This window comes from Schistocerca americana, chromosome 1 (genome assembly GCF_021461395.2).
Source record: "Schistocerca americana isolate TAMUIC-IGC-003095 chromosome 1, iqSchAmer2.1, whole genome shotgun sequence".
NCBI lineage: Eukaryota > Metazoa > Arthropoda > Insecta > Orthoptera > Acrididae > Schistocerca > Schistocerca americana.
In genome coordinates this window covers 1,216,508,810-1,216,521,501 of record NC_060119.1, presented here as the reverse complement: position 1 = coordinate 1,216,521,501, position 12,692 = coordinate 1,216,508,810, and the positions used below count along the sequence as shown (strand labels likewise).

The window sequence follows — 12,692 nt, the reverse complement described above, 5'->3', positions numbered from 1 at the left end:
TCGTTCGTCCTCTGGAATGAAGACTACCTTGATGCAATCTTCTAAACACTGTTTGGTCTGAGATACGAATCCCTGTTGCCCGAAGTCATTTCCAATATTTCTGGCAGTTGATTTGGGCGCCTGCGAGACGACAGTCGCAGGAAACGATCCTGCATTGATCTTGTCATTCGAGGACAACCACTGCGAGGAGATACTGTTCTCCACACCTTAGACACAACACTTTGAGTGACATGTAACCGATCGGCAACATATTGCTGTTTATGACCTGCTGAAAGTAAAGCCACTATCCTGACTCTGTCAAAGTGTTGTATGCCTCTACATGGCAAGTTACTGCAGTGCTGTACACAAACTGAACGAAGCTGTTGTTGACATTGGACTGCCTGCGGTGTGCCGCTGCGGCAGCGGTATGTTTACACGACTGGGAAACAGCCACAAAGCCTGCCAATAGTAAGCACCGTCCACAGTGTGGGTTCTAAATGCATGAAGTATCGAGATCATTGAGACTTCTAGTATCGTAGACTACATTTTACGGTAGTGTTCCAAATTTTTTATATTGCTCATGCAGCAAGAAGGTACTTGAATATATTCATCACACACACAGACGCATTGTATGTAAGTAATATATTATCTATTTAAATAATACAGACGTTTCTGATACACCAGTCATACCCTAATATTACTTTTTTCCACACACATTAATAGAATCTATTGAGGACACACACAGTAACTCCAAATTTAGATTCTACGTCTCTGCCCAAGAAAGGATTAGAACTGTATATCTTAATATTTACTGAAAGAAACTAAATTTGTGTAGAATGGAAAAGGAACATGCATAGATACAGGGTAACAATTACTGAACTATAAGAAAAAAATGTTAATAAGCTACAAACTATGGCGTGCACACATTTTGTTCAACATGTAAACGTCACTACAGATATCCGGATTTAGGTCCTGAGATGTTCGATATACCTGCCTTCATTGGCGATGATGTGGCGTAGACGAATAACGAAATTCGACATCCATGCTGTCGATGACCTCCTGAATGGCTGTTTTCAGGTTTTGGAGTTATTGCTGCACAACTTGCCTTTAATACAGCCGCAAAAGAGGAGTCGCATGTGTTCAGATCCGCGGAATATGGCGCTCAATCGAGGCCCATACCAATGGCCTCTGGGCACACCAGAGCCAGAATGTGTTCCCCAAAGTGCTCCTGCAGGACATCAAACAATGCTTCGATGCAGCCGATTTAACCTGCATGAAGGAAGGATAGATGCTGACGTGGGTGTTGGAGTGCTGTTCAGTTTCTAATGCCGTCTGTTCTGCTTTCTTGCGGGTGAGGTACTCGTTACTTGACTGCCGCATGTGCTGCCGTGTTCAAGCTGCTCCCTCTATGTTGGATTTCCTGTGTTTCTCCATCACTCAGTTTCAGAAATTGAATTTACCTTTTGGTGCCTCTGTTTGACATTATTTCAATGCCACATTTGCTGTTTTAAAATTTCCTTTAAATACGATTTGTTCAAAGCCTGCTTATTTCTCAGCTGGGTCTGAAATTAATTGTCATATGTTTTAGGCCGCTACGTGGGTTCGTGGCCACTGAAGTCGAAATTGTGTCTGATTTGTATTCGAAGATGTTACTTCCTTGACTGAAGTGGCTACTGTGACAAACTGCCTATTGGCTTCTGTCTCGGGTTCTTCGGCCGACGTTCATCTAATCATTTTACTGACGTATCAACAGCACGAGTGGTTGGCATTGTCAAAGCTTCACCCTTCATTGCCGGTGCTGAAATGGAGCCGAGCTCGCGGCCGCAGACTATATGTACATGGCGCGCCAACGTCCGAGGGCTTCTCCGCGGTCATTTCCGGTGCGGTTCTCCTCTTGCTACCTGCGACGGTCGTTCGCTTTCCCCTTTCTTGTAGAAGCTGTTCGCATGTTTTTGTATTTTTACACCTTCTCTGAACAAGCAGGTGTGATAGTGCTTCTCTACAGCCAGAACTTCCGTGTCGGCGAATTTTATTACTTGGTCGGTCTCACTCAGTGCGTGCTCTGCCACGGCCGATTCCTCCACCTGCCCCAACCTGACAGAAGCCAATAGGCAGTTTGTCAACAAGTGGCCACGAAAGCCTTAACAATTTTGCACCTACTGTGAGTTTGCCTACAGCTGTGGTAAGCAAACGCTAGCGGCCCAGTGAATCAAGGCTTTTTGTGTAATTTTATTTCATTGCTGTGATGAGATATACCCTTTCGGGGAATTAATATTTACTGTTTTAAACATGACTCCGATTGTAATTGTTTGAGCACTAGCCCTCAAGATTTCCCTGTTACCTTCTAAGCCACATAACTTCATGTGAGTGACGGTTGTGTGTGATTATTACATTAAATTGTTATATTTTATTGTAAGATTAAGTTAATCATTAGTAATTCCTTTGTAAAATTCTGGTTGTTCCGCGTAAGGTTTGGTCAGAGCTTGGGGCCACGCTCAAGTTGAGTGTTTGTCTTGCCCTGATCGTTTTCATGTGTTCCACGATTATTATGCATGATTAATATGTTGGCTAGTTTTGTCTTGATCTTCCAAGATGTCCGCAGCGCTTGGCTGCTCAGGGGCCTTATTTGTTGCCAGCCAGTCCACCGGGCGCAGCCTACCCCCGTTGGCTGTATACGTAAACGCGAACGGCGTGCCGCTTCCCGTCTCACCGCAGCCTCTGAGACATTGCAGCCTCCTGGCTTGCCATGGCATACCACATAACTTGAGTTTCTGTCTCGTAGCAGTTTGGCGTTAATTTACCTAGCAGTATGCGTTATTTTTCGATGTTATTCAGCCGGCCAGTGTGGCCGAGCGGTTCTAGGCGCTACAGCCTGGAACCGCGCGACCGCTACGATCGCAGGCTCGAGTCCTGCCTCGGGCATGGATGTGTGTGATGTCCTTAGGTTACTTAGGTTTAAGTAGCTCTTAGATCTAGGGGACTGATGACCTCAGATATTAAGTCCCATAGTTCTCAGAGCCATTTGAACCATTTGATGTTATTCAGACCTGGCCTACCGCACCTGTCTCTTCCGCGGTTTTCCCTGCCTGAAGTTTGTTTTTTGTAACGTAATAGTTTTAATATTGATGTAATGCTCAGGTGTTGAATGGGTCCGCAGCTCGTGGTCGTGCGGTAGCGTTCTCGCTTCCCGCGCGCGGGTTCCCGGGTTTGATTCCCGGCGGGGTCAGGGATTTTCTCTGCCTCGTGATGACTGGGTGTCGTGTGATGTCCTTAGGTTAGTTAGGTTTAAGTAGTTGTAAGTTCTAGGGGACTGATGACCATAGCTGTTAAGTTCCATAGTGCTCAGAGCCATTTGTACCATTTTTTGTTGAATGGTATTTTACTATTTTTCCACGCCAGTATATTGAATAGGGCAAAGAGCCTATCCTGGTTGATTAATTATGTGATACACTTTGGCTTATGTTGTAAGAAATTTGCCTTTTTATTTGTTTATGTTGGACCTGTTGTGTGTTGTTTATTTGTAAATCTGAATTGAATAGTTTGCATTTTAAATGTGTCTTTGAGAAATGCTCTATATTTACGGTGCTGAGGTGGACTAAAACAATTCAGAAGAATCGTGTTTGCGGGGTAGCCTTCTCTGGTTGATCAAGTATGTCTTCAGAATTGTGGGATAGCTTTGGCCAGTGTTATAAACAATTTTTTTATTTATTTATAGTGAACCTACTCGTGCCGGCTGGTGTGGCCGAGCGGTTCTAGGCGCTTCTGTCTGGAACCGCACGACCACTACGGTTGCAGGTTCGAATCCTGCCTCGAGCATGAATGTGTTTGATGTCATTAGGTTAGTTAGGTTTAAGTAGTTCTAAGTTCTAGGGGACTGATGACCTCGGACGTTATGTCCCATAGTGCTCAGAACCATTTTGAACCATTTTTTTTGAACCTATTCGTGATCTGTTTACCTGTATATCTGAATTGATGAGTTTCCATTTTTATTGTATGGGGTGTTCAAAACGTCTCTCCGCAGTGCTGTATGATTGTCAGCCGCGCGCGCCGTGTGATTGTTCGCCTGCCCGGGTTACTTCCCTTCAGGTGGACTCTCCCAACATTCCACTGTTTCGTTTATCTCAGCCAGCGTCAGTAGTATCGTTGGTGTGTGTCGTTGCGTGTTGACATGAAAGTTTAAGTTTAGTTCCTTTGTTCGTTTGTTTCGTTTTTGTCACTGTTAAAATGCTAACCATTGAAGAACGTGTGTTTTTAGTCGAACACGCTTTCAAAGCTGGCGGTAAGTACACAGTTTGAGTTAATGAAACATTTAATTCAGTTTTCCCGGAGACAACACTCCCACATCGCGATACTGTGCGAGATTTGAGTAACAAATTTCGGAGTACGGGTTCAGTGACAGATGCACCGAGAAGTGGTCGTCCTAGCGTTTTGTCTGAGGATAAACTGCTCGATATTTCCGATAAAATGTCCACGAGTCGGAACAAGTCAGTAAGGAAACTAGCCCAGGAAATCTATGTTAGTGTCGGAACGGCCCACACGGCTGTAAGGAAAAAATTAGAACTTTTCCCATACAAAGTGACAGTCGTGAAAGAACTGAAAAATACTGATCATGGCAAGAGACTGCATTATTGTCAATGGTTCAAAAATTTCCTTCAACAAAATAGAAGGGATATTCTTAAGGAAACGTTTTTCACTGATGAGGCGTGGTTTCATTTATTCGGGTACATTAACTCGCAAAATTCTCGTATGTTCAAATGTTTCAAATGGCTCTAAGCACTATAGTACTTAACATCTGAGGTCATCAGTCCCCTGAGACTTAGAACTGCTTGAACCTAACTAACCTAAGGACATCACACACATCCATGCCCGAGGCAGGATTCGAACCGGCGACCGTAGCAGCAGCGCGGTTCTGGACTGAAGCGCCTAGAACCGCTCGGCCACAACGGGCGGTTTCTCGTATGTGGAGTACTGCAAATCCATTGTGTATTCATGAAAAACCACTCCATTCTGTGAAAATAGAAGTTTTGATTGCAATTTCTAGACGTCGGGTTGTGGGTCCCATATTTTTCAACGAAACAATAAACGCACAACGGTACTGCAGTGATATTCTGTAGCCATTCATAGGAGAACTTGTGATAAGTGAAATACCGAACGGTTATTTTCGATCAGATGGTGCAACCGCGCATACAGCTCGCAGTTCAATGTCACTGCTTGCTGATGTGTTTGGTGATCGCATAATTTCACAGGGACTTTGGCCTCCGCGATCGCCTGACCTGACACCACTTAACTTTTTCTTCTGGGGTGCAGCGAAAGCAACTGTCTATAAAAACCGTCCGAAATCCATCGATGAAAAGAAAACTGCAATATCCACTTTCACTGCTTCTGTTTGCAGAAGAAATGTTCCAGCTTGTGTTTGGAAACATGATTAGACGAATTGAATTGTGTATTCAACAGCAGGGGGGACGCTTACAACATTTAATGTGAAAATTTGTAAGTGAAAATGAATAATCAATAAATGAATAACTTCTATTTCACTGAGTTTCATTTCGATATATTCACTGCGGCATAAGGCACGCGCGGCTAACAATCATACGGCACTGCGGAAAGACTTTTTCAACACCTCGTATGTACACTACTGGCCATTAAAATTGCTACACCAAGAAGAAATGCAGATGATAAACGGGAATTCATTGGACAAATATATTATACTAGAACTGACATGTGATTATATTTTCACGCAATTTGGGTGCATAGATCCTGTGAAATCAGTACCCAGAACAACCACCTCTGGCCGGAATAACGGCCTTGATACGCCTGGGCATTGAGTCAAACAGAGCTTGAATGGCGTGTAAAGGCACAGCTGCCCATGCAGCTTCAACACGATACCACAGCTCATCAAAAGTAGTGACTGACGTATTGTGACGAGCCAGTTGCTCGGCCACCATTGCCTAGACGTTTTCAATTGGTGAGAGATCTGGAGAACGTGCTGGCCAGGGCAGCAGTCGAACATTTTCTGTATCCAGAAAGGCCCGTACAGGAACTGCACCATGCGGTTGTGCATTATCCTGCTAAAATGTAGGGTTTCGCAGGAATCGAATCAAGGGTAGATCCACGGGTCGTAATACATCTGAAATGTAACGTCCACTGTTCAAAGTGCCGTCAATGCGAAGAAGAGGTGACCGAGAGGTGTAACCAATGGCATCCCATACCATCACGCCGGGTGATACGCCAGTATGGCGATGACGAATACACGTTTCCAATGTGCGTTCACCACGATGTCGCCAAACAAGGATGCAACCATCGTGATGCCGTACACAGAACCTGGATTTATCCAAAAAAATGACGTTTTGCCATTGGTGCACCCTGGTTCGTCGTTGAGTACACCATCGCAGGCGCTCCTGTCTGTGATGCAGCGACAAGGGTAACCGCAGCCATGGTCTCCGAGCTGATAGTCCATGCTGTTGCAAACGTCGTCGAACTGTTCGTGCAGATGCTTGTTGTCTTGCAAACGTCCCCATCTGTTGACTCAGGGATCGAGACGTGGCTGCACGATCCGTTACAGCCATGCGGATAAGATGCCTGTCATCTCGACTGCTAGTGTTACGAGGCCGTTGGGATCCAGCACGGCGTTCCGTATTACTATCCTGCGCCCACCGATTCCATATTCTGCTAACAGTCATTGGATCTCGACCAACGCGAGCAGCAATGTCGCGATACGATAAACCGAAATCGCGATAGGCTACAATCCGACCTTTATCAAAGTCGGAATCGTGACGGTACGCATTTCTTCTCCTTACGCGAGGCATAACAATAAGGTTTCACCAAGCAACGCCGGTCAACTGCTGTTTGTGTATGAGAAATCGGTTGGAAACTTTCCTCATGTCGGCACGTTGCATGTGTCGCCACCGGCGCCAACCTTGTGTGAATGATCTGAAAAGCTAATCATTTGCATATCACAGCATCTTCTTCCTGTCGGTTAAATTTCGCGTCTGTAGCACGTCATCTTCATGGTGTAGAAATTTTAATGGCCAGTAGTGTATTAGCAATGCTCTCTATTTATGGTGGTAAGATCGAATGAGAGGAGTCAGTGGGAGTGTGTTGTGCCAGACAGCTGCATTATAACATCTATCTGTGCAATAAAATATTGTTGAACTTATGTGAAGTAACAAATGACTTGTGATAAATGGCCTGCACCTTTCCGTGGCGCTTTAGTTTTTCCATTACCCTGAGCCGTCCACTGACATTTCACGAATGGAGAATCTGTTGAACGACCTCGATCGACCCTCATGGCTCCACATATGTGTTGGTACCTTGCAGAACGTCACTGGCTCTCTTCCTCCACATCTCGCAGCGATACGCACTGCAAAACATGCTTATTCGGGCTTTTCACAGACGGTCACATTAGTGTGACTGGACAGTGTAGTAAATATGCTTGAGCAACCTCCGTGTTTTTATCAGTGGAGTTCAGGTTCACACAGTGTACCATCGACGCGGTTAGAAACATCAGGGAGCGCCAGCTGTTAGTGCTTCCTGCATTAGCAGGTACATCCTTCCGGCGTGCCTTGCTGTGTCAGTAAGACAGTGAATGTACGTAACTGTGGTCCCCTCATCCTGCATAGAGCAGAGCAGACTGCACTCACGGGCAACGCCATTCGTCTATCGACCGCACAGCGGCAGCTGTTGTTTTGGTGGCGAGCGCTTGAGTTTCCGCAACGCTGCACCGCTGGTGACAAGTTCCGGCCAACTACTGCGAAGCGACGGCTGCGTCCGGCAGCTCTAGGTATTCTCTCTTCTGTTTAGTCTCCTACAAAAGAGCACTGCGCTGTTTCTGATACCGTAACACAGTTGTCACCACTGAAATATTTTTCCTTTGCTTTTTACACATACAATTATGTTATTTTTTCATTCTGACAAGGGAACCTCCCCATCGCACCCTCCTCAGATTTAGTTATAAGTTGGCACAGTGGATAGGCCTTCAAAAACTGAACAGAGATCAATCGAGAAAACAGGAAGAAGTTGTGTGGAACTACAAAAAAATAAGCAAAATATACAAACTGAGTAGTCTATGTGCAACATAGGCAACATCAAGGTTAGTTTGAGCTGAGGACCGCAGTGGTCCCGTGGTTAGCGTGCGAAACTGCGGAACGAGAGGTCCTTGATTCAAGGCTTCCCTCGAGTGAAATATTTAATTTTTTATTTTCAGTTTATGTGACAAACTCTTACGTTTTCATCACTTTTTTGGGAGTGATTATCACATCCACAAGAAAACCTAAATCGGGCAAGATAGAAGAGTCTTTTTACCCATTCGCCAAGTGTACAAGTTAGGTGGGTCGACAACATATTCCTTTCATGTGACGCACATGCCGTCACCAGTGTCGTATAGAATATATGAGACGTATTTTCCTGTGGAGGAATCGGTTGACCTTGCGATCAAATGTTTTCAGTTTCCATTGGAGAGGCAAGTCCTTTCGTCTACTAATCGCACGGTTTTCCGGTGCGGTCGCAAAACACACACCAAACTTATTACAGTGAATAGAGACGTCAATGAACGAACGGACAGATCATAACTTTACGAAAATAAAGAAATTAAACTTTTCAGTCGAGGGAAGACTTGAACCAAGGACCTCTCGTTCCGCAGCTGCTCACGCTAACCACGGTGTTGCCTACCTTGCGCACGGACAACTCAGTTTGTATATTTTGCTTATTTTTTCATAGTTCCACACAACTTCTACCTGTTTTCTCGATTGATCTGTGTTCAGTTTTTCAAGGCCTATCCAGTGTGCCAACTTGTATCTAAATCTGAGGGGAGTGCGATGGGGATGTTCCCTTGTGAGATAAAAATATAATGTTGTTGTTGTGGGCTTCAGTCCTGAGACCGGTTTGATGCAGCTCTCCATGTTACTCCATCCTGTGCAAGCTTCTTCATCTCCCAGTACCTACTGCAGCCTACATCCTACTGAATCTGCTTAATGTATTCATTACTTGGTCTCCCTCTACGATTTTTACCCTCCACGCTGCCCTCCAATACTAAATTGGTGATCCCTCGATGTCTCAGAACATGTCTTACCAACCGTTCCCTTCTTCTAGTCAAGTTGTGCCACAAGCTCCTCTTCTCCTTAATTCTATTCAATACCTCTTCATTAGTTATGTGATCTACCCATCTAATCCTCAGCATTCTTCTGTAGCACCACATTTCGAAAGCTTCTATTCTCTTCTTGCTAAACTATTTATCGTCCACGTTTCACTTCCATACATGGCTACACTCCATACAAATACTTTCAGAAACGACTTCCTGACATTTAAATCTATACTCGCTGTTAACAAATTTTTCTTCTTCAGAAACGCTTTCCTTGCCATTGCCAGACTACATTTCATATTCTTCCTGCTTCGACCAACATCAGTTATTTTGCTCCCCAAATAGCAATACTCCTTTACTGCTTTAAGTGTCTCATTTCCTAATCTAATTCCCTCAGAATCACCCGACTTAATTCGACTACATTCCATTATCCTCGTTTTGCTTTCGTTGATGTTCATCTTATACCCTCGTGTCAAGACACTGTCCATTCCGTTCAAGTGCTCTTCCAAGTCCTTTTCTGTCTCTGACAGAATTACAATGTCATCGGCTAACCTCAAAGTGTTTTTTTCCTTTATTGCTTGCTCAATATACAGATTGAATAACATCTGGGATAGGTTACAACCCTGCCTCACTCCCTTCCCAACCACTGCTTCCCCTTCATACCCCTCGACTCTTATAAGAGCCATCTGCTTTCTGTACAAATTGTAAATAGCCTTTCGCTCTCTGTATTTTACCCCTGCCATCTTCAGAATTTGAAAGAGAGTATTCCAATCGACATTGTCAAAAGCTTTCTCTAAGTCTACAAATGCTAGAAACGTAGGTTTGCCTTTCCTTAATCTTTCTTCTAAGATAAGTCGTAGGGTCAGGATTTCCACGGAATCCAAACTGATCTTCTCCGAGGTCGGCTTCTATCAGTTTTTCCATTCGTCTGTAAGGAATTCGCGTTAGTATTTTGCAGCTGTGACTTATTAAACTGATAGTTCGGTAATTTTCACATCTGTCAACACCTGCTTTCTTTGGGATTGGGATTATTATATTCTTCTTGAAGTCTGAGGGTATTTCGAGTTTTGTCAGGACTGGCTCTCCCAAGGCTGTCAGTAGTTATAACATTATATATAATATTGTTCAAATATTGAGAAATACAGTAGTCAAAATAAATTTTGCACATTTGCTGTAACTTTAAAACTGAACTTTGTGATCCAGAAACACGTTACTATATCAGTACATTCATTTGTTTGTAATTTAATTCTAACGGAAACAGTATATATTTCTATCGTGAGGGGCAGTACGTGCAGTCTATGGCAACCATGTAAACTGTAAACATTGCAGTACCTGCACAGTGTATTATCGCGAGAGCCGTGTTGCTTCAAGATGGTTTGGAAAGCAGTAACGTATGATCAGACGCTCAGTCACTTCATAGAATACTGAACTAGTTTGTAGCGACAGAATCAGCTCAGCTTTGTCACAGTAGTAATCGTGAGAGAAAAAAATAACAAGAGTGCAGGATGAATATCTGTGTATAACAGATAGCAGACACCCTCAACACAATGCGATACGTCCACGGCGGTAGTTAACAGCTACAGGAGTGCAATTGTCAACCCAAATGATACCAAACAGGTTCGATAATCTGGGACTAGACCCCTGCCACAAGACCTCACAAAGCTCTTTGTCTAATTGTGAGCAAGTCAGCAGGGTGACATCACGCTTTTTTCTGAAGAGATCAGCATCAGTCTGCACCTTGACAGCGTTTACACCCTAACTATCTCGTGGACCGCCACCATTAGCGGTTTAGTTACGTTTTGGTGTCGAACCAAGTGTGGTCGCAGGACAGCCCCTGTGCCAATACCAGAGAAGATGACTGGTGTGAAGCATCGGAACGACCTCCTTGCACGCATCGTGGCACTGTTTTCTGACTCCCGTTGATGGTCGACAGTCAACGCCCTCATCATCCCACTCTGGTGAACACCTTCCTAGTGGAGCTATCGTGTTTGAAGGTGCCCACAACCACACCGCAAATGAAAGCGCCAGATTTGTTCATATATCAACGCCAAATGTCAGACATGTCTACAAGGAATAACAGCCGTCAGAGATTTTGGCTTCCTATACAGAAGTGAACATTGTGAAGCACGAGTGAACATTGTGAAGGGAACTTTATGCCACAGACATTTGGAATTGGGTACCACTTCATTGCTCACAACGCCACGTGGGGCTGCACATTCTGAATGGAGCGAATAACACAGAAACTGGTCCAGTTGAATAGAGGCTTGTAGAGGCTTCCAGTATTCCAGTGGGTCTCTGTTGTGCAAGGCATCAAGCGCCCTGAGTGCCCTATAACGCGTTTATTCAACTGTGCATGGAGAATATAAACCAGGCCAGAGGCAGTTCTGTGGTGTTTTTCGTAGCATGATTTGGTGAGTCGTACTCATGAACAATGATCCTTGTTTCAGCAATCTCGGTGACCAAGTGTTGACCATTCTTTAACATCTACATTGTGGATATGTAGAGAACCCTTCTGTATTAGAAATGTTTCCATAAATCACACGTATAGCTGGCCGGAGTGGCCGAGTGGTTCTAGGCGCTACAGTCTGGCGCCGCGCGACCGTTACGGTTGCAGGTTCGAATTCTGCCTCGGGCATGGATGTGTGTGAGGTCCTTAGGTTAGTTAGGTTTAAGTAGTTCTAAGTTCTAGGGGACTTACGACCCCAGCAGTTGAGTCACATAGTGCTCAGAGCCATTTGAACCATTTGAATCACACGTATATGTTCCTGGTTTAAGGATACGTGAGCACTACACCTCAACTGACCCGCTAAAAAACACGACCTAAACCCTGTAGAAGTTCTCCGGTACTACCTGCATTTGGCACAATGTGTGAAACGTACCACTGCAACACGCCAAATCTGATAGGTGTAAGGGGTCATAGCTGAAGGAACTTCATCACCACATTGATGCAATTTTTTCAAGGCCAGAGGCGATGTTACAAGATATTAATGCGGTACCTCTTGGGCAGGACTAATTTTTTCTTCAGTGTACTTGCTACAAGAGCTACTTTCTTTTTTCTTCAACATCCGATCGGTGGCAAAATGAATACCACAATGAAAACCAAAACCATTTAGTTTGCAACATTTAGCTATGCCTTCCAGTTACCTCTCTCCATAATCGCCACTTCTGTCAATTGTAGTAGACTGGTTTGGGGAAGGAGACCAGACAGCGAGGTCATTGGTCTCATCGGATTAGGGAAGGATGGGAAAGGAATTCGGCCATGCCCTTTCAAAGGAACAATCCCGGCATTTACCTGGAGAGATTTAGGGAAATCACGGAAAACCTAAATCAGGATTGCCAGACGCGGGATTGAACCGTCGTCCTCCCAAATGTGAGTCCAGTGTCTAACCACTGCGCCACTTCGCTCAGTACAATTGTAGTAGTGTGGTACCATCTTTCCAATGCCCTTGTCAAAGAAGGCAGCCGCTTGTGTTTTCGAGCTTTTCCTTACATTGGTATGGAGCTGGTTGTCTGCGCCAAAATGCAGCCCAGAACTGTCAGAAGAAGGATATGCATGACAGTTACATTATGTGGGATGCATACAATCAGGCGAATCACCTGCACAGAAATTCACGTTTGGCGGGAGGCTCTATGTACT

The 12,692-nt window shown here is 44.5% G+C and overlaps 1 protein-coding gene across 1 annotated transcript in view; it reads right to left on the bottom strand.

Annotated features, from left to right (window-relative positions):
* LOC124598129 (lachesin-like) overlaps window positions 1–12,692 on the bottom strand; it is a 702,598-nt gene that overhangs the window by 280,510 nt on the left and 409,396 nt on the right. The window lies entirely within an intron of this gene.